At 38.0% G+C, this 25,831-nt stretch overlaps 2 pseudogenes; both read right to left on the bottom strand.

Moving 5' to 3' along the window:
- Positions 1 to 274: 274 nt before the first annotated feature.
- On the bottom strand, positions 275 to 368 carry LOC119051502 (uncharacterized; annotated as a pseudogene).
- A 4,061-nt stretch (positions 369 to 4,429) lies between these two features.
- LOC119051450 (jupiter microtubule associated homolog 2-like) overlaps positions 4,430 to 25,831 on the bottom strand; it is a 124,917-nt pseudogene continuing 103,515 nt past the window's right edge.

Here is a 25,831-nt window from a genome sequence, read left to right as displayed (position 1 = left end):
TATGATCAAAGAAATCCACTCACCTCAGATCATTAATACAATGGTGTAACCCGTGACAGCATGTCTCACCAAAAGACATAAGGAGAGAAAAATAGCTTAAAAATTATCCCAAATGTGGTCTACAATTAGAGAATATGAATCACTAAACAAAGCATAAAGCATGAGCATGTGTTGTTCACTTAGACATGCACAAGCAAGTTAGGGCCACATGAGATTCTCTCAGGAAACTGAATGTCTCAAGATCATAATACCATTGTTCTAGAAGGGAACTAAAGATTCCCAGCATCCTGTCCCTGTAAAATCCTATTCAGCATAATTTTTAGATCATCATCTGTTTTCAAGACAATGTAAGATCTCATCATTGACCCAACCAAGTGGCTCCCCACACATCCATACCCTTGAACCTGAATATGTTTACCAGAGATGGGTTCTGGATGCTTCAGTGTCAAGGCAGACATGAGTTTCCATGTATTCCATGCTGGACATCTGACTGACTTAGACTACATACAGACACTTTGAGGCAGTGAGTGATTTATCTCAAATCCTTATGTTATTTACTATTTTGTTAGACCACCCCTAATACATCTTCTGTTAGTTGTGCTTTCCAGAAAATATGTACAAAACAGGATTGTTCATACAGGAAACTTATTGAAAGAAGGAGCAAGAAAAAGTGGGATTGCTTCTTGGACCATACAGCAGGCAGGACACCTATGGAAGCAGGTGTCATGTAGGGAAGAAAGAGGATTAAGCAGGAAACATCTTGGATGGCTGCACCTTTCTCAGAAATTTTCAGTTAGGCTAATAGAAAGCCCTTAAGCCCCAAAACTGCCTCTTGGAGAAGATCATACTAAACGAGGGATGGATCTTAGAGGGTAGCAGCAGAGCAGGCAGACAAATATGCAATTCTCTGCAGATGTGAGTGGCACATTTTCATGGCTGCCATGTCAATTATTAAAATAAGGATTGATGAAAAGCATAATTTTATAAGGAAAAAACTTGACTTGAATCCTTGTTCTGTAACCTTGAGCAAGATCTGAAACTTTTCTAAGACTCAATTTTTTCAGCAATATAAATGGAAATGATAGTACAATACCTATCATAGTGTCATGGTGAGTATAAAATGTGATGGTTATATAAAGCCATTAGCATGGCATCTGGTAAGTAAATGTTTGTTACTCTAAGTATAGGGATATGATGAAAAGTATCCATTGTCTGGCCAGATGGCTATCTCCTATTTCTGCTATAGAATATGCAAAGTTTAGTCAGTCATAAAAAATAGGAAGTCCTTTTGTTATAATATGTATGAGGAATATATATGGACTCACTTAATATTGGTTAAAATAGCATTTAAATTATTGCTTATGGGAATTACCACAAGAATGCAATTTTGGTTAACATCAGTTTAGTACCTATAATTTGATAATAAAATAAGTTTAATTATAATAACTTTTTTGACCAGTAAGAAATGGGGTAAACTATATCCTTTGTAATTTTTCTAATAGCTACCTCTTTCAGAAATTACAATCCACCCCTCTTAACTCTCAAAATAATGCTCACTTAAAACAGTGAGTAATTCATTCTGGTTTAATGGTTAATTTCAGAAATTGCAGGGTTTCCTACTTCTTACTCTGAATTTAAGATCTTGTTTTTATCTTTGGCATAGTTTCTTAATTTACTATGAATGAGAATTCCAAAATTTACTTAAAAATGTTTCATCTAAGATTAACTATTTTAAAACTATTCAGATTTAAAAGTCTTATGTTATCAACATTATAATATAGAAATAAATTCCTGAATACTGAGAAAAAATTAAAAATAAAAATATCAAACACTATTTGGTTTAGTGAGAAATTAAACTGAATGGAATTAGATTTAAACTAGAATCACACGTGCATTAACAGATCTATTAAAATGGGTGTGAAAATGTTTGTTTTCACACTTATTTCTTATTCTTATCATGGTAGTTCAGTTTTTAAAAAAAATTAAGAATGAATAAATTATACAGACTTTTTTTCATGATCACTAAGTTTAATTCTATTGCTATATCCAATTCTGCCTTGTGAAAATAACAAATGTACTTACCAAAACTCCATTGTGATGTAAGTACAGGTTTGCTGTTTTTGATACAGCTCTAGGAAAAAGTTGGCACAAAGTGCACATAAAGTTTTAAGGCTTAATAAAAATACAAACTGGTAATTTCTCAATGCAGCTTAGAGGTTGAGAACAGTATACTAATAGTTAATGAATCTTCCAAATAGAGAGACCCTAATGTCTAGAGCATTTTCCAAATACAGATGACCAACCCCACTGGGATTGCAGGAGCAGAAACTCATGTTCTGCTTCTCTCTGGGTAGATGAACAGTCTACATAGGCACTTGGAACCTACTTCTATAGCCCCAGAGAAGAAAAGGGGAGAATGATGTAGAGAAAAGTAAGGCTGGAGCTGTCACTGCTGCCCAGAGGCTCTTACAATAGCTCCTGCTTTCCTCATCCCCCCCCCCCAGCCCCAGGCCTCTCTTCCCATCTTTGGTTTCCCCCATCTCCACCCCAGAAATCCCAGCCAGGGGATGGAGCTAGAGAGTTCTTCCTCTCACTAGGCTGATGGTGGGGGTGAAGCCTCAAGGGCCAGCAGTACAATGTCAGGGTTCTTCCTGGCAACTCAATTTGGAATTCACAAATCATTTTCTTTTGTATGAAAAAAACAAAATGTAGTTATAAGTGGTAGGTAGCTCATTTCCACCATTAGCACATTTCATTGTAGGTTAAATGAGTTAGTGTATTTGGGCCTAAAAGCTAACCAATACTTAACAACATTTTTAATGGGGAAAAATGCTCTGAATTCCAAACAACTTTCTTAAAAATGACCATCTGAAGCATGGAGGAAACAGGAAGTATTTGATAAAGTCATATGGAATGAATATTTCTCAGCTCCAAAGTCAGCAGGACATATAAAAGGAGGGAAACTGTTTGGTTGACAAAGCCACATGCAGGTCCCCTCAATGTGCCGAGTGTAAGAAGTGGGGGTGGCAGGCAGCTACTGCAGTCACTTAGTGTCTCAGCCACTGTGATTATAATTAAACCAGCTGTTTATTTTCTCAATTATAATAATAATGAAGACATTTTTACTACCTGGCATTTGCACCGTAGCCAGTCATAACAAAAGCCACCACCACACAAACCCTCTCTTTTGTGACTATTGGTCCAGCATGAGAGAATGGAGACTACACACCCCTTGGGAGGCTGAATGAGAGAAACTGACAGAGTAGCAACTCAACTGACCAATTGAGGCTTTGCTGCAAACTAGTAAATCTTCTAGCCTAAGGTTTCCAAGTCTCTTCTGAAAAAAGAATAATGTCCAAAGGTTCTTCAGAGATTTGTAAATGGTGGCATAATCAAACTTTTCTTCTTCTTTGGTGTACCTGAAAAACTTTTTTTCTAAAGTGATGTGAGAAATAGACTAGTCAATAGTCACTTATGTAAAGCTGCTGTTAAAGAATAGCACTTTAGGTATTATTAAAGAATTTAAACCTCAGAATCCAAGGTTCTCAATCATCTCTTTTACCCACTGTCAACAGGAATAAAGTAAGACACATGAAGAATTTAAGTGACCCAATTACCTGGATGCACCTGGATAGTTTTAGACTTGCAAAAGTCAGTGGGCCTTGAAGATACAGGAACTGTTCACATCACTGGTGAAGAGCAAAGGCAAAATTTAGTTAGGGATAAAAGAAAAAAAAGAAACAATTGACAAGCAAAAGCAGTCTGTGAATAGATTAAGACCAGTCCCTCATGAGTGCAAGGCAGAGATTCCTGTCAGATCATCCCATAGGATCAAGGTAAAAATTTCTCCATAAAATATAAGACTTAGAACAACTTTTTTTGACAGTTGCAGAGAAAAAGCAATCAAGATGTTAAAAAAAACTGTAGAATATACTGCGTGAGAGCAAAGGAGGGTTTGGGGTTGAATAGTAGGAGTCCCAAGAATGGAGACTAGTATTTTGGCTTATGCCCAGCATTGTTTTTGAATTTTTTTCTAAGACTTTAAACTCTGGTACTATGTTAGGTGATTTCTAGATACCCAAATGGCTGTCTGGTTGCTGATACAACAAGGACGTGGAAGATCCTACTTCATCAGATTCCCATGGCCTTGTATCAGCTCCCCATCCAGCCCATCTGAGAGTTCCTCTCACATCCAAAATTACAAATGAGTGTTCACCAAGAAGTCACATTTTCCCCACAAAGATATGTTTCTCCACAGTCTGGAAGATGAGGTCCTCTGAGGCTCTCATAGTGGCAATGGAACCTGAGCAAGGGCTTCAGATATGCAACAGACCCTCTCCCAACTCTTGTTCCTTTAGGCTAAAGGAAGCTATATTTGAAATCTTATCTTTTGAGTCTCTTCTCTAGCTACAGAGGAAGCAATCACTCTCTAGTAGAAAGAGATGCTGGATTGGCCTCCACGTGGATTCAGAACTTTGTTGTGAGATCCAGGCAATGGGCCCAACTGGGGCTCATGGCTGTCAACCTGGGGTGTGGGCTGGGGCTGGGGCTCCCAGGCATGGTCTGCTTCTCTGGGGCCGCCTTTCTCACCTGGCTCTTCTCTGAGCAAGGTGTTCCTTGAGGCTTTAAGGTCCAATTTCGGGTATTCTTCACACAAGAGCATGTAGCCCTTCAGTTTATTTGGGTGTGCCAGGGGTAAAGTGGCTGTCACTGCCGACCCCAAAAATGTCACTAGTCTTCCCACCAGGTGGGTTCAGAAGCTGTCGAGTATGCACAGGTGTTGATTCCTCAAAGATAACATTTCCTTTCCCTCCTGGGCAGTTGGTTCTCATAGGAATGTTCTGAGGTTCTTCAGTTGGTCCAAAAATATTCAATGCCATCCTGTTGGATAGGCTTGAAGGAACACCTTCTTCCAGACTTCTAAAAAGATCGCTCGATGCTCCTCCCCAAGGCTTCACAGACCCAGAGTCAGCTCGCTATCCCTGCTTGTTGCTAGCTACTCCTCGCCTGCCGCGGTTCCCGCCAGGCTGTGCACTTCAGATTGTTTCTTAACTGAAGTTACTAGTTGCATCACCTTTTTTTGTTTTTCCTCTTTGGCTCACAAAATATGTGTAATAAAATATTTAGATTAACTCTCATGGTTAAAACATTACATTGCTTACTGTTTAATTTGCAAACTAAAAAAACAATCAAACCAAAAAGAATGAAGGTAAGTATGATGTATAAAATATTGCTTTAATAATAATAGTATAACGGAAAATATGATGAGAATTCACTCAAAACAATGATTATATCCACTGGTATCTAATGACTAGGAATTATTATACCATAATCTGAGGCTAATGATAGGTTCCTATTTAAATTGTATGAAAAATTGTGAATAGAATTCCAATAGGCTAGATTTTTCTCAGGAAAATAGCTTTGGTGAAAAAATGAAGTTATTTATACCATTCTACTTATTATATCTTTCTTTGAAGCTCCCTTGGAAAAGCTGAAGTTAAGCAGATGGGAAGCAATTATGGTTAAAATGTTTCCTCTACCCATTCCTCCTCTGTGTGCTCTGTGACTCTCAACATCATACTGGGTAGAGATCATGGCAGGTAAATAGAAGCTGGGCAAGACAACACATCTATCATTCTCCCTCTGGTCTTTGGCACTCTCCGAATGGTGTAGTGGTTGGCAGTAAAGGGTTGACCTCCTGCTTTTTCCTTCCACCTGGTCTCTTTCAATGTCACCCACACATTCTCCCATGTGTCCACCTATACATGTGCAAGGGAGAGTGATTATCTGAATAAATTAGCTAAAAACACTAAACTAAAATATCCAGTTTTAGACTTCCGCCAAGATGGAGGTTTAAGGTGGATGTGCCTTGCCTCCTCTCACAACCAAGTTTAAGGACAACTAAATATTAGCATCAGAAAACACAACCAGAACACGGAAAACTGAACTTTTCGGAAGTCCGCAAACAACAAATTCTTCGGCCCGAAACCGGCGGCGGGTGCCGGTAAGGGGCGAAACCGGCGGCGGGTGAGGAGTTACAAAGGAGAACTCGATTGACCCGGGCGCGGGCGCGGAATCCAGACGCGAGAATCCAGTCGCACGGGTTCCAAACCCAGGATTGGACCTAGTGAGCAGCCCACCGGGTGAGCGACTACGGAGGAGTCAGCGGGGAGGCGGTGGTAGCGAGTTGACTGTGGGTGCCCGGATACGCGCGGGTGAGGGAGTGAGCGGTGGGACCGGCTGCGGCAGCGGCGGCGGCAGCGGCGGCGCCATTTTCCCCGCTCTGACCACGCCCCCACATACAGCGTCACAACCCAGCGACCTGGGACTCCAAGGCGCCGCTTCTCTCACTTAAAGGGCCAGAACAGACCAAAAATGTCGCAGGGGGACCTCAAAGTCCCGGAGATAAATCTAAGTGACGAAGAAATAGCAAATCTCTCAGACGCACAGTTTAAAACACTGGTCGTCAGCTTCCTCACAGATCTGGTGGACTATAGCCACAAATTAGAGAAACATATGAAGGCTAAATTAAGGGAAATGAATGGAATTCCACAGGAAACCCATAGAGATGAAAAAAAAACTGGGACTCAACTCAATGGAGTGAACCAGAAGGAAGAAAAAAATGATCAATCAGAAAGGAATGAAGAAATAAGAATTCAGAAAAATGAGGAGAAGCTTAGGAACTTCCAGGACATCTATAAACGCTCCAATATCCGAATTATAGGGGTACCAGAAGGGGGAAAGACACAACCACCAGTGGAAAAACTATTTGAACAAATAATAAAAGAAAATTTCCCCAATCTGGCAAAGGAAACAGACTTCCAAGAAATCCAAGAAGCCCAGAGAGTACCAAAAAAGTTGGACTCAAGAAGAAACACACCAAGGCATATAATAATTACATTAGCCAAAATTAAAACGAAGGAGAGAATCCTGGAAGCAGCAAGAGCTAAGGGGACAATCACCTACAAAGGAGTCCCCATCAGGCTGTCAGCAGATTTCTCAAAAGAGACCTTACAGGCAAGAAGGGGCTGGAAAGAAATATTCCAAGTCATGAAAACTAAAGACCTACAACCAAGATTGCTCTACCCAGCAAAACTTTCATTTAGAACGGAAGGACAGATAAGGTGCTTCTCAGATAAGACCAAATTCAAGGAGTTCATCATCACCAAGCCCTTATTATATGAAATGTTAAAGGGACTTATCTAAGAAAAAGAAGTTAAAGAAACATGAACAGTGAAAGGACAACAAACTCACAGTTATTAACAACCACACCTAAAACGAAAGCAAACTAAAAGGACAGCTAGATCAGGAGTGGAAACATAGAAATGAAGATCTCAAGGAGGGTTAGCAACAGGGGTGTAGGAGGAGGAGAAGGGGGGAAGAAGGTACAGAAAATAAGTAGCATAGACAGTAGATAGAAAATAGATGGGGGGGCAAGAATAGTATGGGAAATACAGAACCTAAAGGACTTGAGACACATGGACATAAGCTAAAGGGGGGGTAATGGGGGGGGTTGGGGGGGCAGGATGGAGGGGAATGAAGGGGGAAATAGAACAACTGTAACAGCATAAACAATTCAAAAAAAAATAAATAAATTTATTTAATTAAAAAAAAAGAAAAAATAAATAAAATAAAATATCCAGTTTTAGTTGGAAAATTGGAAAAATGACATGGTAAAGGAATGATCTAAATTTCTTTCAAAATTTAAAATTATGTACACATTCCCATGACAGAATAAGCCCAAAGTTAAGATATTATTTCTTCATGTCATTTTATAATTACGATGTAACAATTGTAATCAGGTTTTTTTCACAATATTTGTGGGGTTTGATGAGTCAGTTTCAACTAATCTTGTAATTATCATTTAGCATCTCATATCTCCTCTCTGCCTTAAAATCCATATATTTTATTATTTTTCCTATTCTTATGTCTCAAATAAGAGGAACCTATATTACATTTCTCACCAAACCTAATCTTCTGCTTTTCTAGTGCCTCCTCAATAGTGCAAATTGTTGTGCTAGAAATGGCTAAAAATGTTGAGATAGTGATCTCCTCAATTATAATGCAGCTTGGGGCCAGAGGTCTTAGGCTAATGTTCTCTAGGTACGAGCAGCTTTGTACACTCTATGTGGGAAGATGTGGAAAGACATACTCTAAACTTATTTTAGGTCCTTTTCCTTTCTGCCTCCTCCTGGCCCTATTGGATTCTCACTCTCCCTATTTTGAAATTTCAGTGTCTGCACACTATTTGCTACCTTCAGTCAACACAATCAGAATTTCCCAGTCCAGAGTCCCAATACTAAAATGGACACATACAGATGCCATTGCCTCTTTCTAACTTTATAAATTACCAATAACTACAAAGAAAAGTCAACCTCCATACTCCATTAAAATGGAAAACGTGTAAACTCAAATTGCAATATTGAGGAAAGACTGTAAGTAGAAAAGGAGGCCAACAGACTGAGAGAGATGTCCTACTCTGAAGATGTCAGATGAAATTGTCCAAGCACAGCTCTCCACTCAGTTTTCCAAAGCAAGTGTCATATTCTAAATGAAAAAAAAAAAACAACATATTATTTGTTTGAGGCAATAGAAACTTGGTATACAAACCAAACTGGCTATAAAATCTTTTGAGGACTCATTTTGGTAAAGAGGACTGAAGAAAAAACTCAAATAGAGCCCTGGCTTGTATGGCTGTTCATTGGAGTGCTGTTCTGCAAACTTGAAAAGTTGTGGGTTCAATTCCTGGTCAGGGCACAGGCCTAGGTTGTGGATTTGGTGCAAGATGCAATCCATGGATGGTTCTCTCTCACATCAATGTTTCTCTCCCTCTCTCTCTTTCTCTCTTTTCTCCTACCACTAAAATCAATAAGTGTGTCCTTAGGTGAGGATTACAAAAAAAGAAAAGAAAGATATGAGGCAGAAACACCATATTTGTAGGAAGCAGTCTGTTGTTGAAACACAGGAGAGGAGATAAAGGCTCCATCCACATGGTGATCAGCTATGCTACTGCTGCTCTTGGTGGCCTAGATACCTCATCTGCTGTCATAGGTCTGTGTCATAAGGACCTTTACTGTGTACCAGGTAGAGTTCCCAAGTGCCCTAAAATTAAAAGCCTTGAAATCTAAGATTCTTTCCTCATGGAAACCCCACTATTACTGGTCTAGGAAGAACTTTCCTATTCAAAAGTCTTCTACTCTGAATAAAATGAACCAAATTATATTTTTAAAAAATAAAAGAGAAAAAGAATAAGAAAAACTAATTTAAATGAAAAGAACACTTAGAAGTATTGGAAGATAACCTAACTCAATGTGGCTCCCCCCTTGTACAATTGGTTGTGGGATTTATGACAACTTATCTAGTTCTCAGATCTGTTCTTAGATAGGAAACCTTTTAATGGAAGGCCCAGTTGAGATAAGACTCTGTATATGGTGATTCTTCTTTCAAGACTTCTTTAGAGGGACCTTAGCCATTTATCAGGGTAATTGCCCAAGGAAAAAGGAAGTATGTATCTAGATTTTCTAAGAATTATTATTACTGGATTTAAGTTGTCAAATCCAGAAACTAGAAATATCCCTGTAGTATGCTGGTCAAAATGGGAGTTTATAGAAGTTGAATGATAGATGGGGTGTTGGCATGGGTTTATCTCACAGAGAGTTCAGTAAGAATATGGACAGAACCATTCTGTAGTTACCTCCCCAATCTCCAAATGCATTGTGAGAATAGACATACTTAGTAACAGAATAATTGACAAGATAGTAAACCAAAGACAATACCACATTCCTAAGGAAACTACACAATTTTCGAAATCATCAAAAAATTGGGAGGCGTAGGTGGAAACACTTTACATTCTCTCACAACCAAATCTAAAAATAATAAAGTTTTAGCAACAATAAACGCAGCCAAGCCACAGAAAATTAAACAATACGGAGTCCGATAACAATGAATCACTGGCTAGACTGGTAAGAGGGGCGGAGCCAGCAGCAGAGTGGGTCGAGCAAAAAAGATCCCCCAACCCAGGCAGCCAAGGGCAAATCCCAGGTGTGGGGTAGCAATGGGCAGATCCAGTGAAGGCGCAAGGTGGCTGGCTGACCTGGGTCACACATTTGCGCGCAGATAAACCAGCAAGGAGCAAGCAGTGCGACAACACGGGGCAGGCCTCAGCAGCAGGAAGGAACAGAGAGGACCTCTATTAATCCCTCTCTGACCCCACCCCCACATACAACATCACAAACCAGTGATCTGGGTGGCCCTGCCCTGGTGAACATCTAAGGCTCTGCTCCTCATACATAACAGGCGAGAACAGATCAAAACATGGCTCAAAAACAACTCAGAGCCCCAGAGCCCATAAATCTAACTGAACAAGAAATTGCCAACCTATCGGAGGCACAGTTCAAAACACTGGTGATTAGAATGCTCATAGAACTGGTTGACTTTAGCAACAAATTAGAGGAACATATGAAGACTAAACTAATTTAAATGAAGAGAAATGCACAGGAAAGCAATAGTGATGGAAAGGAAACTGGGACTCAAATCAAGGGAGTGGACCAGAAGGAAGAAAAAAATGACCAAACAGTATTATGAAGAAACAAGAATTCAAAAAAATGAGGAGAGTCTTAGGAACCTCCAGGATGTCTTGAAACATTCCAACATCCAAATTATAGGGGTACCAGAAGGGGAAGAGGAACAGCCACCAGTGGAAACCTTATTTGAACAAATAATAAAGGAGAATGTCCCCATTCTGGAAAAGAAAATAGACTTCCAGAAAATCCAGGAAGCTCAGAGAGTCCCAAAGAAGTTGAACCCAAGAAGGAACACACCAAGGCACATCATCATTACATGACCCAAGATTAAAATGAAGGAGAGAATCCTAGAAGCAGCAAGAGATAAGGGGGCAGCCACCTACAAAGGAGTTCCCATCAAGCTGTCATCTAATTTCTCAAAAGAGACCTTACAGGCAAGAAGGGGCTGGAAAGAAGTATTCCAAGTCATGAAAACCAAAGACCTACAACCAAGATTGCTCTATCCAGCAAAGCTTTCATTTAGAATGGAAGGACAGATAAAGTGCTTCTCAGATAAGGCCAAGTTCAAGGAGTTCATCATCACCAAGCCATTATTATATGAAATGTTAAAGGGACTTATCTAAGAAAAAGAAGATAAAAAAAGATGAACAGTGAATGGACAGCAAACTCACAGTTATTAACAACCACACCTAAAACAAAAGCAAACTAAGAGGACAGCTAGATCAGGAGTGAACCATAGAAATGAAGATCACATGAAGGGTTAGCAACAGGGGAGTGGGAGAAGGAGAAGGGGGGAGAAGGTACAGAAAATAAGTAGCATAGACCTTAGATAGAAAATAGATAGGGGGGAGGGCAAGAATAGTAGGGGAAATATAGAATCTAAAGCACTTGAGACACATGATCATAAACTAAAAGGGGGGATGGTGGAGGAGGGGTGTGCAGGGTGAAAGGGAATGAAGGGGGGAATAGAACAACTGTAATGGCATAATCGATAATATAAAAAAAGTGAAAAAATCTATTGGGAAAAATTGGGAGGTGCAAGAGTAGTTATTCCTATTATATCTCTGTTTAATTTGTCTTTTTAGATGATACAAAGTCATACAGATTGTAGGGACAGATTCTATAGTGTATTGCTGCAAAATTTATCTGGTGATGATGCAATCACATCTCTAGTTAAGGATATTAAGTCCTTATTAGAGAAATAAGCAAAGCCCTTGATAGCTATTTATTATCAAGCAGTGTTTTCCTTAGTGACCTCGGCATAGGTAATCAGAAACATCACATGAAAAAGCTAAAAGTAAGGTCTTCATCAACTCCTCTGCTCTTTGTTATAATATAGCCTAAAGTTGCACTGGCCAGTTTGGTAGCCTCTAGCCACATATGGCTATTGACCACTAATGAAGTGGCTGGCACAAATAGAGATGTGTTGTGAGAATAAAGTACATACTAGATTTTTAAGTCTGCGTATAACAAACTAAAATGGGTTATTAATATATGAATTACATGTTGAAGTGATAATATTTTAATGTACTGAAATAAATAAAATATATTATTAATTTCCCTTATTTATTTAAAAATATTTAAAGTGGCAAATGTGGCTTGCATGTACTTTTTACATTGTGTTTCTAGTGGAAAAAGTTGGTCTAGAAGAGACTGAATTGTATTGGTAACCAACAGAACATTATAGAGGTCCATTGCTTGATGAAATTAAAATTATTGGACACAGTATAAAGGAAGTTGGGTACATCCCAAATGCCTTTCTTAGTTTTATGTATGCCAAGGATTAAGTGATTCAGGGACTTACCACATAGTGAAGATTCACTGGCATGCTATGATATCTTGTCTAAAGTAAGAGATGCATTTCTACATCTTGCCAATGTAAAAAATGTACATATACAAAAAATACAATACTTGGTAGCCCTGTTTGCAGTTTACAGGCAATATATTATATATTTGGGCATGCCATTATGACTTACTTGCCCAGTAACCAACACAACAGATAACTTGAGTAAGGACCAGAGCAAAACCAACCAACCAAGCAATAGGAAAAAATTTTTTTAAACTCAGCAACAAGCACTGGACAGCTGGCCCAGTTGGTTGGAGTGTCATCCCATGCACCAAAAGGCTGTGGGTTTGATCCTCAGTCAGTATATATAGTTAAGTCGTCAGTTCAATCCCCTGTCCGAGAGCATATGGGAGGCAACCAATTGATGTTTCTCTTTCACATCAGTGTTCTTTTCCTTTTTCATTCTCTCTCTCTCCTTTTCTCTCTCTCTCTGAAATCAATAGAAACATATCCTTGGGTGGTAATTTTTTAAAGGCTCAGCAACAAGTTCTGCAGGCTTTGCCTCAGGGACCTTATGCCCCAACAGGCCCAATGATATTGGAAGATCTGTTACAAGTCCCAGGAGAATCATAATGTGAGTCTTTTGGATTTGAGAGTAAAATATCTATCTTTTGTGTTGAAAATTATTCTCCTTTTGAAAAGGATCTCATAGACAGCTACTGTTCCTGGTAGTGAGTGCATGCACAACTGCGGTGTATCAAGGGACTGGTTGTCATACACTGGGTGTTATACAATCTACCTGTCCATAAAAGTACACATGTTCTAACCATTTCTTTAAAAAATTGCACAAGTAACTACTACTGGCAAGTAACTCAGATTGCCAGGATACTTGCTGAAAATGATTTGCCATCTTTCTTTCATCTCAATGGCATGGTCTTATGGGAATTCCCTGAAACAATTAACTGAAGAGGAAAAAGTGCAGGCCTGGTTTATTTGTGTATCTGCATCAGGTAGAAATATAAGGCTGCTGAACTTCTATCCTGCTCTGGAGTGGCCCAAAGGCAGTTATGACGGGAAGTCTCAGTGGCTATGACCTGCGATCAAAAACTTGGTGTGAAATGCAAGATAGTTTCAAGTGCAAATCTACACTGATTTGTGAGCAACGATTAATGCTCTGGGATGCTGGACAGAAACTTAAGATAAACAAGACTAGATAGTCGTTGACAAGGTGGTCTGAAGGAGAGGTACACAGATACAACTTTAACAATTTCCCTAGAATGTGAAAATCTTCGTATCACAGGTGAGTGTGCACCCAGTCTCTTTCTCTTGCACTCCTCCTGTCAACAGGTTCAGGTACAAAGTGAGCATGGTGGCAGCAATGGTGCTCTTTCCCTTTAAAATATTTGCTAACAACAAACTCATTCCTTTAATACCAGCAATTTTCTATGCAAACACAACTTTTTATTCACCCACATAAAACACTAGGTTTTAGACACAATATGAGAAAAACCAAAAGCCACAACAGTAGTTTAAAAGGCATCAATTCTAATGCTCCCTCAAATTACCTTGTCAAGTTCTTAGACCGATCTGCCTTTGAAATAACAGAAGTTAAATACTTTGTGTGATTGGAAATAGAAATAAAACCATAATTTTTTGCCTCTTTGTATTTGGTCAATGTGTATATTACTCTACCGCAAAATACAAGATATTTTATTCTACTACATAATAAAACATTTCATTTGTCTCATGCAGAGCAGCAAGCTACAAGTGAACAATCACCAAGAATGGTCTGGCTTCTAGCACTGTATCATTTGAGCAGCCAAGGACACCCTTCCCCAAAAGGCTGTAGGGCCTAAATCTACTTGCCTCCTGTGGAGAGGACTGTGCTCAATGCAGATGTCAGAGATTCTTATCCTTGTTTTACTACTGAGCACATGAATTAGCCTGGGTAAATCGTTGAACCCTGTTCAACTTTAAATCCTTTGCCTGTAACAAAGTGGTAAAAGTGCCTGCTTTATAGACTTGTGTATGATTACATTATGAAGACTGTAAATAATTCAGTAGGACTAGATTGTGAGGTGGGTTTAGGGGACAGGAGAGCAAAGAAGCTCTGAGAGGACAGAGTCCAGCAAATGACAGAGTCCAGAAATCTGCAGTGGGAACCCAGGACTGTATTCTGCAGGCTTTGCATTAGTCAGAACTTTGTAATGAATTGTATATTTTTGTTTCAGACCTGATTTTCAATTAAGCTTTTGATTTCTTTATGTACTCAAGCGAACAGAATCTTCAGGTTTCCTTCAAGAAAGTCACAGCTTTTTCTTAACAGGGCCTATTTCAATTAAAGTATGTCACCTCTTGTGAAGAAGGCACCACATGATAATATCGCAACTTAGAAAATAAACCATGAGAAAGCAGAATCTTAAACAAATTTAGTCAAAAATAAAAATAGTAACATTGGGATGAATAATGCATAAAATACACGTGATCAAATTCATCGCCTACATCAACAGAAGTCCAAAATTTACACTTTGCAACTGAGATCTGTGCTGCACAATATAATAGCCACCACTGAGAAATACTTTTTGAAATGTGGCTAGTCCAGGTTGAGATGTGCTCTAAGTGTAAAGTATACCAAAAATTTTAAACACTTAGTACAAAAAAAGTAAAATCTATTTTTATATTGATTGTAAGATGAATGATATTTTAGAATAGTGTTGCAGTAGAATATATTGTTAGACTTAATTTAACTTTTTTCTTCTACCCTTATAATGAAGCCTATAATATAAAAAAAAACGGCATATGTGACACACATTCCATTTTTATTAAAAAGCATTGTTCTAGATCATTCTATAGCCACATTAGAAACAGAAGCAGCATCTCAGTACCATTATTATTTTTTATGTGCTCTCTGAGGGATGATTTAAACTACTTGAATGTAAAGGTTGTGTTTATCTTTTATAATTCCTGGAGCAAATGGAGTATATGTCTTAGGTCATGAGTATAACTATCTTTTTGTGTTTGTGCTTTGAAAAAAAAGAAAATTGGGAAATCACTGTGGAAACTAATGATGTTCCTCCCAAAGCTTGAGCCCAGAGCTGACCTTTGTAGTCGGCTGTGATCAGAGTCTTTATGCTCTAATGTTGGTCCCCAAAGCCTCTCTTCAGAGAGCTCAGGTCCGTGAGACAGCAATGCAAGTGAGTGGGGATAAACGAGCCAGCCGTAAACAAAGTGGGTCTGCACATCACAGATGCCACAACACAGAGAAAGCTGAGAATGCCATCAAGTAGAAAATTAAATCATTTCCTTTCTCTTGTGCTTGTGTTTTCCCTTTGCCATCTATTCCTTATAGTCAGAAACTATACAAGGGCCCAGCATCAGGTTCCACACAGGCAGAAATTTGACAGATACTTTTCAATGATAAAACTCAGCATGATTTAACTAGCTCTTCTACAGATGTTTTACTGACATATGTTACCATGCAAAGTTCTTATTTTTTAAATATTTTAGCTGCTAAACCTCCATATTAAAGATTTTATATGCGTTGGAAAAATACCTCTTGTGGTTTTTTAGATGATCTATAAATTGCAAAATTGTTTCCAACTGAGAGAGGACAGAAGGGGGTTGCCTATAAAAATTCAACCTATTTTCACTTTTGTGAGCATGTGAGGAATTATTACCATAGTTTCAAATTGGCTGTTACATGTTCTGTACATATAATCCCCAAAAGGTAATACACTGAGTTTCTGGAAATGCTTTTTGACAAAAGTATCTGCCACTTTGGTTGACATGACAAAAACAAAATGAATAGTTTAAGTGTCTGAGCTGCTGAAGATAATCCTCCCTGATCACAACAAAATCTCTGTGCAAGTACCTCAGTTGTAAGCAGATTAGATCCTGATCCATTTGTTCTGGCAATAAAGAAAAAGAGCAAGGGAAAAATCTCCTTAGGAGGTTTACAAGCCTGCACCTGAGAATATCTTCTTGTTCTTCTTTGTAAGAATAGAGAGAAAATCTCTTTATCATTTGTTAAGTGTTAAAACTGGTAAAATGATAAAACAAACAGCAAACATTAATCTTCAGGCCCACCTGCCAGCTTAACTTTCATCCTCCTGAGAAAGATGCTCACGGCAGGCCATTGGTATATTTGAAAGTGATTTTAAGGAATGCACTCCCTGGCTGCTGGGTCTCAAGAGCAGCCACACACGCAGGGCTAGAACTTTGTAATTAACTGCTGGCACAAGACCCTCAGTGAAAGCCAGTGATGATTCCAAACCGTGTTAAAAGACCTGGAGTAATAATAATTCAAACCTGAGGGTTCACAGAGCTGGAGTGTCAGTTTGGCATTGCTGGTCCCTTGAGCTATTAAGTATGCTGGAGTTTCTCATGACAAACACAGGGGGAGAATCTCTCTGCACAGCTTGTTCAGGTCTGAAGAGCTTACTGATAATCACACTGTTTGGATTTCATGCCTGTCCCATAGGAGCTATTAGCTAATTATCCAGAAAGACCTTTGCAATGAATGCACTCAGAGTCAGAATTTCAACAACCGGGCTTCAATGTGATGGGATGTCAAGAATATTGAATATCAGCCTAATAATACCGGGCATAAAAAAATGTAGATTCATGCATATGTATTAAGGTATATGATCATTCCCTCTCACCCACAAAACTTTTTTCAGATATTTTTCTCCTCAGTTAATTTATATATGGGTCTCCTATCTTCAAAGTGGCACTATTAACAATGAAATTTTGAACAAAATCACAATTTTTTGCAGTTTTATTTCTTAAATATGTACTTGCTGATTTGCTCTTCTTCTGACATTAAAAATCAACAGTAAAGTAATCTAGATGGTGTCTGGAGACACGCAGGCATTTGCCCAGCGAGGCTGGGAAGCTGTGCAGGGGACTTGCAGGGGATTTCCTGTCTCCCGTCTAGTGTGTATTGCATGCACACTGCAACAGGGACACAGTGGACGTGAAACAAGAACACTGACTGAGGGTTATACCAGTGTGGACACAAAGAGGACATTGTTAGACCATGAATGTCAGGAAGCCCATTATGACCCGGCCCAATATTGACTTGCAACCTCTCTGGGGACCATATTCTAAAGGTTTGTGTGGCTCTGGTGGCATTCTAGAAAGGAGAATATGTTCAGTGTTGCTTCAGCTATAGCATTTCATTGCCTCCAAAATAGAATGTGCCCCTCTGGGAACTCCTGATGTTATGAAGAGCAAAGAAACAAGCACCAAATAATAATAAAGGCATAGGACTCTTGCCAGAGGCAGTCCAAGGCTTCCAGGATTACCATTTGGACACTCATAAAGGCAATTTATATCTTAGCCATTTAGCAACTATGTTGCCTTTTCTGGTCCTGTCCTTTTTCGGGATAAAAATTATATAATTGGAACAGTGTTTTATTTTTTTAAATACAGTCTTTGATTTACAACTTGAATACTAGATCTTTACCTTAAAGAATTTTTCACCCTCTGGTCTACAGGGTCCCAGCCTCACAGAGAACAGATGGTAGCCATCCAAGGGTGACTAAGTGATGCTGAAAGTAAAATTGAGACTATGGCTATGGAATCCACAATTCCAGTTCATATAGCTACTATGCAGGGAGCACAGTCTTCTTGATCCCTGGACCGAATTTGAGATCTGCGTGCTTTAGCCTTGGGTAAGACACCCAATCTCCTAGATCATTAATTTTCACATCTGTAAATTAGAGCTAGAATAATGCTGATTTTATACAATTTCTGCAGAATTACATGAGCCAACAGGTATACATATGCTGCTTCCAATTTCTATAATCTCAATCCAGGAATTACAGGACTAAGTAGCAGGGAAGGACTACCTTCTTACAAGGTCAAAACTTGGAACAAGAACATGTAGAAGGAGGACTCATTATCTACTGATACCAACTGACAACTTTTTTTTCTAGGAAAGTTTCAGTTTTTCGTACAGAATACAGGAAAAAATTATTTTTGAAAAATTTGATTCTTTTCCGTAAAAGATCTTTGGTGCACTTTGAGGGACAAGTGTTTCAGTCACTTGAAGTTGAGGTGGATAGTTTTTGCCAGAATTTAATAGGCATTTCAATGTTACAGGCCAAAATTCATCTTTAGTCTCCAATATAAGAATGCATAGCTCTGTTTTTGATGTTTGTTTTCATCGTACAAGCAATTTGAAATATAAGCTATGTGTTCTTTGAAATGTTTTCCAATCACGTACTTGATTAATGTCATAGACTTATTTAACTTCATGCTAAGTGGTTTATTAGTCTGTCTGCATTCCAGTATATACAACTCAGAATCTGGAACACTGGCGCTGCTTACAGAAGCTACTCAGCCCACTCACATCACAGTGACAATTACACAATGAACATTTGTGTCTGGCTTTTAACACTTACCGTGTTTTCTAGGTTTGTCCATGCTGTAGGAACTCCAACTATATTGGCAGTAGTGCGTAAATACTTCATTTCCCTTGTATGGACACACTATGTTTTCTTCATCATTTTTCAACATCTTGGTTGTTTCCAATTCTGGCCTATTATTAATAGTGCTGCAATAAATTATTCACATAAAAGTTTTTGTGTAGACATACGTTTTTAATTTTCTTAGGTATATTCCTAGGGGTAGGCTTGCTAGGTCAAAGGGTAACTCCATATCTAACCTTCTTAGAAATGATCAGACTGTTTTCCACAGTGGTTGTACCATTTCACATTCTCTACAAGTGTACAGGGCTCTAATTTCTCCACATCGTCATCAACACTTGCAATTATCTGCCTTTTTTATTTATTCATCCTAATGGGTGTGAAGTGGTAACTCATTGTAGTTTTGAGTTATGTTTGTGGTTAACGATATTGAATATTTTTTCATGTACATATTGACTATTTGTTTATCTTCTTTGGAGAAATGTCTATTCAACTCCTTTACCCATTCTTTATTTGGGTTATTTTTGGTTTTTAAATTGAAATATATGAGTTCTTTATATATTCCATATATAAGTCCCTTGTAGTATATATGATGTGTAAATATTTTCCCTTATTCAGTGAGTCATAATTTTACTTTCTGGATGATTTCACTTACAGAATAAGATTTTTTATTTTTAATTATATCCAATTTATTAATTTTTGCTTTTCTATCTTGTGCTTTTGTTGCCATATTTAAAAAACAGCTGTCTGATTCAAAATCATAGAGATTTATGTCTTTTTTTGTTTTCCTCTAAGAGCTTTTATAGTTTTAACTATTTAGGTCTTTGATCCATTTCAAGTAACTTTTATATATAGCATGAGGTAGAAGTCCAACTTAATTACTTTACATGTTGATTGACATCCATTGAGCCAATATCACTTATTGAAAAGACTTTTTTCATTGAACTGTCTTGCCCTGTTGATTATCAGCTGCCTACAAATGTAAAAGTTTATATTCAGTATCTTCATTTTATTTTGTCGATCTTTGTGTCTTTTCTTATTCCAGTACCACAGTGCTTCCATTACTTAACCTTATTGTAAGTTTAGAATTTAAAAAGTCTGAGTCCTCTAACTTTGTCCTTTTTCAAGATTAATTTGGATATTCTGAGTCTCTTGAATTTCTAGAGGAATTTTAAAGACATTTGGCAACCTTTGCAAAAAATCCAGCTGGGATTTTGATATAGGTTGTGTTCAATTTTTGGGACATTTTGGGAAGTGTTGCCATCTTAACAATATTAGGCCTTCTGATTATAAATATGACTGTCCTTTTATTTACTTATCTTTTTAAAAATTTTCAACAACATTTTATACTTTTCAAAGCTTAAGTTTGGTACTTCTTTTGGAAAATTTACTCCTAAGTATTTTATAATTTTGATACTATTTTAAATAGAATTTTTCTCCTTAGTTTTATTTTAAGATTGTTCATTATAAGTGTATTAAATAGAATTTAAAATAAAGCTGATATTTTTATACTGACCTTATTTCCTGTAACCTTGATGAACTTATTTATTAGTCCTAAAAGATATTTAAAATAAAATGAAATTTACATAAGATTAATTGGTTTAAAATGTACAATTCAATAGCATTTAGTACATTCACATTGTTGTGCAACTATAACTTCTGTTTAGTTCCAAAATATTTTAGTTCCTCACAAATAGAGCCTGTGTCCTATAAGAAATCACTCCCTTCCTGGCTGGTGTAGCTCGTGGATGAGATTGGGGAAAAGCAACATAATTGATTTTCTCTCCCTCTCTCCTTCCCTTTCCCTCTGATAAATTAAAACTCTATTCCCATCTGCCCACAACACCTGACAACTTCCAGCTGGCTTTCTGTCCCTATGGATTTGCCTCTTTAGGTATTTCATATAAATTGAATCAATTATCTATTCCTATATGGATTTATTTCTAGCCTTTCAATACAGTTTTCACTGTGTCTATTTGTATCCCAGAACTATATATTGTTTTGATTACTGAAGCTTTGTAGTGAGTTTTGAAATCAGAAAATCTGTTATCTACTTTTGTCTTAGCAAGACTGTATTGGTTATTTGGGCCCCTTATAATACCATATAGATTTGAAGATCAGTTTTCCCATTACTGCAAAAAAAAAAGTCACTGGAATTTTGTTAGAGATTAAAGGCAGTATTGCTGTCCTAATAATATTATGTATTCTGGTTCATGAATGTAGGGGACCAGTTTGTTTTGGTCTGGCAAATGTGACTCAGCTCTGTATGGAAAACCTACAGAAGTGAAGTGGTGGGCAGGAGCCAGACCTTCAAACTGAGTGTTCCTGTGGGAATAAGGCCTAGAAAATGCATCCAGACTGTTATGGCTCGCTCTTGCTAAAACTCCATCACCCTGGTCTAAAACAACAAATGTGTATTGTCTATCTTCAAGGTAATCTTTAAAGCCTGTGTGAATTTTTCCAAGGACAGAGCTAATTAGTTCATCGCCATTCCCCTCTGCATGTTATTTTCATTTCCTTGATTGTACCTAAAATGTAGACAATAATATTCTATGTACTCGATAATAAATCCTTCTCTGATGTAAGGCCCAAGGAAAACAATAAAAGCCTGTTTAGGCAAGGGTCGGGGTGCTATCCTCTTGAGAAAGTGGCTGAGGCATCCATAGACACTCTCCCCTTGAGAGAGTAGCTGTGCCGTCCCCTTTTTTCTCACAGGATTGTGTTCCCTTGTGCATTTATTCTCGTCATCAGCCACAACAGGCAGACTCTGCTGGCCAGAGTGGGCCACACATGAACATAGGATGTCTATCCATTTCTTTACATCTTTTTATTTTTTTTCAGAAAACTATTGTAAGTATACAAATCTTTTACCTCCTGGTTAAGTTTATTTCTAAGCATTTTGTTCTTTCTGATGCTATTTTAAATGCAACCGTTTTCTTAATTTCCTTTTTAGATTGTTCATTGTCAGTATATAAAAATACAGCTGATTTTTGTGTATTGATTTTGTGTCCTGAAACTTTGCTGAATTTGTTTATTAGCCTGAATAGTGCTTTATGTGAATTCTTTGGATTTTTACATGTAGGATCATGTCATCTGCAATAAAGAAAGTCCTATTTCTTTCTTTCCAATTTGCATGGTTTTGATTTCTTTTTCTTGTCTAATTGCTCTGGCTAGAACCATTAGCACAATGTTGAATATTATTTATCAAAGTAGTCTTTTTCTACTCTTGATTTTATGATGAAAGCTTTTAATTTCCACCATTGAACATTATGTTTCTGTGAATTTTTTTAAATGCCGTTTATCAGGTATAGGAAATTTCCTTTAATTCCTAGTTTTCTGAGTAATTTTTCATGAACAAATATATGATTTCATCAAATGTTTTTTTGCATCAGTTTTTGAGATGAATTTTTGGTTTATTAACATATTATACAATATGAAAAATTTTTGTATTTGTTTTTTATTTAATCTTTATTGTATTTATTTTCAATACCATTTAGTTCCTTTATACTTTCCTCTGCCCAGCAATCACCACACTGTTATCCATATCCATGAGTCCTTTTTCCTTTTTGCTCAATCCTACTCTTTAACCTCCCTCCCATCCACCCTCACTAGCTGTTATCAGCTCTCCACCTATGAGTCTGTCTCTGTTTTGCCTATTAGTTCAGTTTGGTCATTAGATTCCACACATGAGTGAAATCATATGGTATTTGTCTTTCTCTGACTGGTTTATGTCAGCTAGCATAATGTTCTCCAGGTCCATCCATAATCTTGCAAAGGGTAAAATTTTCTTCTTTTTTTTATAGCTGAGTCAGATTTCAATGATGTATTTCATATAAGTAGAACAAATATTTCAAAAATTAATATGGAACCACAAAGGCCCCACATAGCAAGAGCAATCCTAAGGAATAAGCTGGAAGAATCACACTACCTAATATCAAACTATACTACAAAGGCCACAGTACTCAAAAGAGCCTGATACTGGCATAAAAACAAATACATGGACCGATGGAACAGAATAGAGAGCCCAGAAATAAATCCACACCTTTATACTCAATTAATTCAACAGAGAAATTAAGCACATACAATGGACTAAAGACAGTTTATTCAATAAATGGTGTTGGGAAAATTAGACAGATATACCCAGAAAAATGAAACCATATCACCTTTTTACATCACACACAAGGAAAAATCAAAATGGATCAAAGACTTAAATGTTAGATCCTAAACCATAAAAATCTTAGAAAAAAATAGAGGCGGCAAAATCTTGGACATTGTTCATAGACATTTTTTACCAGATATATCTCCCTAGGCAGGGAAAGAAAAGAGAAATAAACAAATGAGACTGCATCAAGCTAAAAAGTTTTTGCACCGCAAAGGAAATCATCAACAAAATTAAAAGACAACCCACAGAATGGAAGAACATATTCAGTGGTACATCTGATAAGGGGTTAATATCCAAAATTTATAAAGTACTTACAAAATTCAAAACCAAAGTACAAACAACCCAATTAAAAAAGGGACAAAGGATCTGAATAGACACTTCTAGGAGGAGGACATTCAGATGGTCAATAGACATATGAAAAGATGCTCAACATCACTAATCATCAGAGAAATGCAAATTAAAACCACAATGAGATACCATCTCACACCTGTCAAAATGGCTATTATCAATAAATTAACAACAAAATGCTGGTGAGAATATGGGGAAAAGGGAATCTTACCACACTGTTGGTGATAATGCAAACTGTTGCAGCCACTGTGGAAAGCAGTATGGAGATACTTCAAAAAGTTACAAATGGATCTGCCTTTTGACCCAGTGATCCGATTTCCGGAATATGTCCAATTAATCTGCATCAACTTTAATAACCATTTTCTTCTTTTTATTAATAATGTCATATATTACGTAAGTTTTCTTATGTAGAACTGATACAGGGTGCAGCCAGGGGGGCCCCCCAAAAAAAAGATTTAGAAAGGTGTCCAGAATTCAAAGTGTATAGAAATATTGGAGAGACATATAAGACGTCCTCACCGCCCCCCCCCGCCCCAGGGGGAAGGGATGAATGGAGCCAGGCCATTGAGAGCTATTTTGCATAGCAACAGTTTTGGAGCTAACCTCTGGAGGAATGGTTATTTAACATATCTATAACCTTTAACTGGTTTCATAGATATGTTAAATAGCAGTGGTCAAGTTTGGAGCCGGGGAGAAGGAACTAGAGGGGACTCAAGATGGGAACTGAGAGGCTGCTCTCCGGAGTGAGGAGGGCTTGGACTCAGGATGTAACTAAGAGCTGTGCCCCTGAGTGGAAGGGCCGCTGTGTGGGAGCTTGGAAAAGACTGGCTCCAGGACATGAAGGGTCCCCACTTGGCCAGATGAAGGGAGAGCCACGCGGTTTTAGCAGAGTGAGGACCCCCTCTTGGTGAGGTGAAAGAGGGAGCCACGTGGTTTTGGCAGGGTGCGGACCCCCTCTTTCCCAGGTGAAAGGGAAAAAACCACGCAGCTTTGCCAGAATGGAGATCCCTGCAGCCAGGTGAAGAAGACAGCCACATGCTTTTGGTGGAGTGCGGACTCCTGCAGCTTTGGTAGAAGAGGCCCACGCGGCTTTGGGGTGCCCCCTTTGGCTGTGGGGCCTGAAAAGCAACAGAGACTTTGACTGGAACTGGGTACAAAGAGCTCTTGCCAGTGGACCATGAGAGGGTACCACAGTACTTTGGATTAACTCGAGATCCTGCACAGTGACACAGCTGATGGCACCAGCGGCCTGAAAAAGGGACGTGTGCTCTTTTCCTGATTTACGGTACCGGGAGTTGGGACAGTGGGAGAAGGGAGCGCTGTGTGGGTGTAGGTGTATACCCTAAAGGACTTTGATATTTTAGTGGTGGCATTAGGCCCGAATAGCATTAAATAAACATTTTGTTTCCTTTTCACACATCTCTGGCATTAAGAGTTGTCTTTCCAATTGGCGGCGGACAGAAGGGCCCAGTAGATTTTAGTATTTTGGTTTTGGGAGGGGCCCCTGTTGTATAGCAATTTTGGGCATCCCTAGGTGGGCCAAATATTGTATTGCCCCTCCCTCGGTCCTCCTCTTGTTGTTCGGTAACAGAACCACTCTTGAATTTCTGGGTAAATCCCTCTTGGTGATGGCATATCATCATTTTACTATCAGGTTGAATTCAGTTCATAGTATTTTCTCGAGGATTTTTGCATTTGTACTCATAGGCATACGGACATAGTTTCTTCTGGTGTCTTGATCTGACTTTGGCATCAGGGTAATCCAGTCTTATAGAAGGAGTTAGAGACTGTTCTCTCTTTTTCCACTTTTTTAAAAAGAATTTGCGTTCATTCTTCTTTAAATGGTTGGCAAAATTTTCCAGTGAAGCCATCTGGCCTTTGATATATTTTTATTGTTGTTAGGAAACATTTAATTAGTGATTTAATCTCTTCAGTTTATTTTTAGTTATTGCTTAATAGTTAGTTACCTTGGGGATTTTAACTAACATCCTAATTTATAATAAAGTGGTTTGAATAGAAACTCATTTAGTTTGAGTATAATACAAAAACTTTACTTCTATCTAGCTCTACCTTCTTATGCTGTTCTGTGACAACTTTTATTTTTATATGTTGGGTGCTCACCAAGGAAGGGAAGGACTATGCCGTGAGTAAGTAAAAATGGTGGAAATCTGCACTTAAATTATCTTTTTTCTTTTTATAATCTATTGGTTTTAAAAAGGGAGAATAATGGAGGGAGAGACAGAGATAGCAATCTGTTGTTCCAGTTATTTATGCATTTATTGGTTGAATTTTGTATGTCCTTATACAAGGGATTGAACCCATGACACTGGCTCATCAGGAGAGTGCTCCAACAAACTGAGCTACTCAACCAGGGCCAACATTATCTTTTTATAGATTCATTATTTGCTTATTTACTGTAAACTTTTGACTATTTTTCAGTTATGGCAAAATTGATTCAGAGTTTTTGCTTGATGTTTTGTAGGTTTGTGAAGTTATGGGCCCTTTACCTATCTAGTCTAACATTTTTCCTGACTTTATTCCTCTAATAGTTCTTTAAATTTGATTTCGTATAATTTTATAT

This window comes from Artibeus jamaicensis, unplaced genomic scaffold (assembly GCF_021234435.1).
Source record: "Artibeus jamaicensis isolate MK-2021 breed Jamaican fruit bat unplaced genomic scaffold, CSHL_Jam_final scaffold_916, whole genome shotgun sequence".
In the NCBI taxonomy this organism is placed as follows: domain Eukaryota; kingdom Metazoa; phylum Chordata; class Mammalia; order Chiroptera; family Phyllostomidae; genus Artibeus; species Artibeus jamaicensis.
This window is presented reverse-complemented; position numbering and strand designations above follow the sequence as displayed.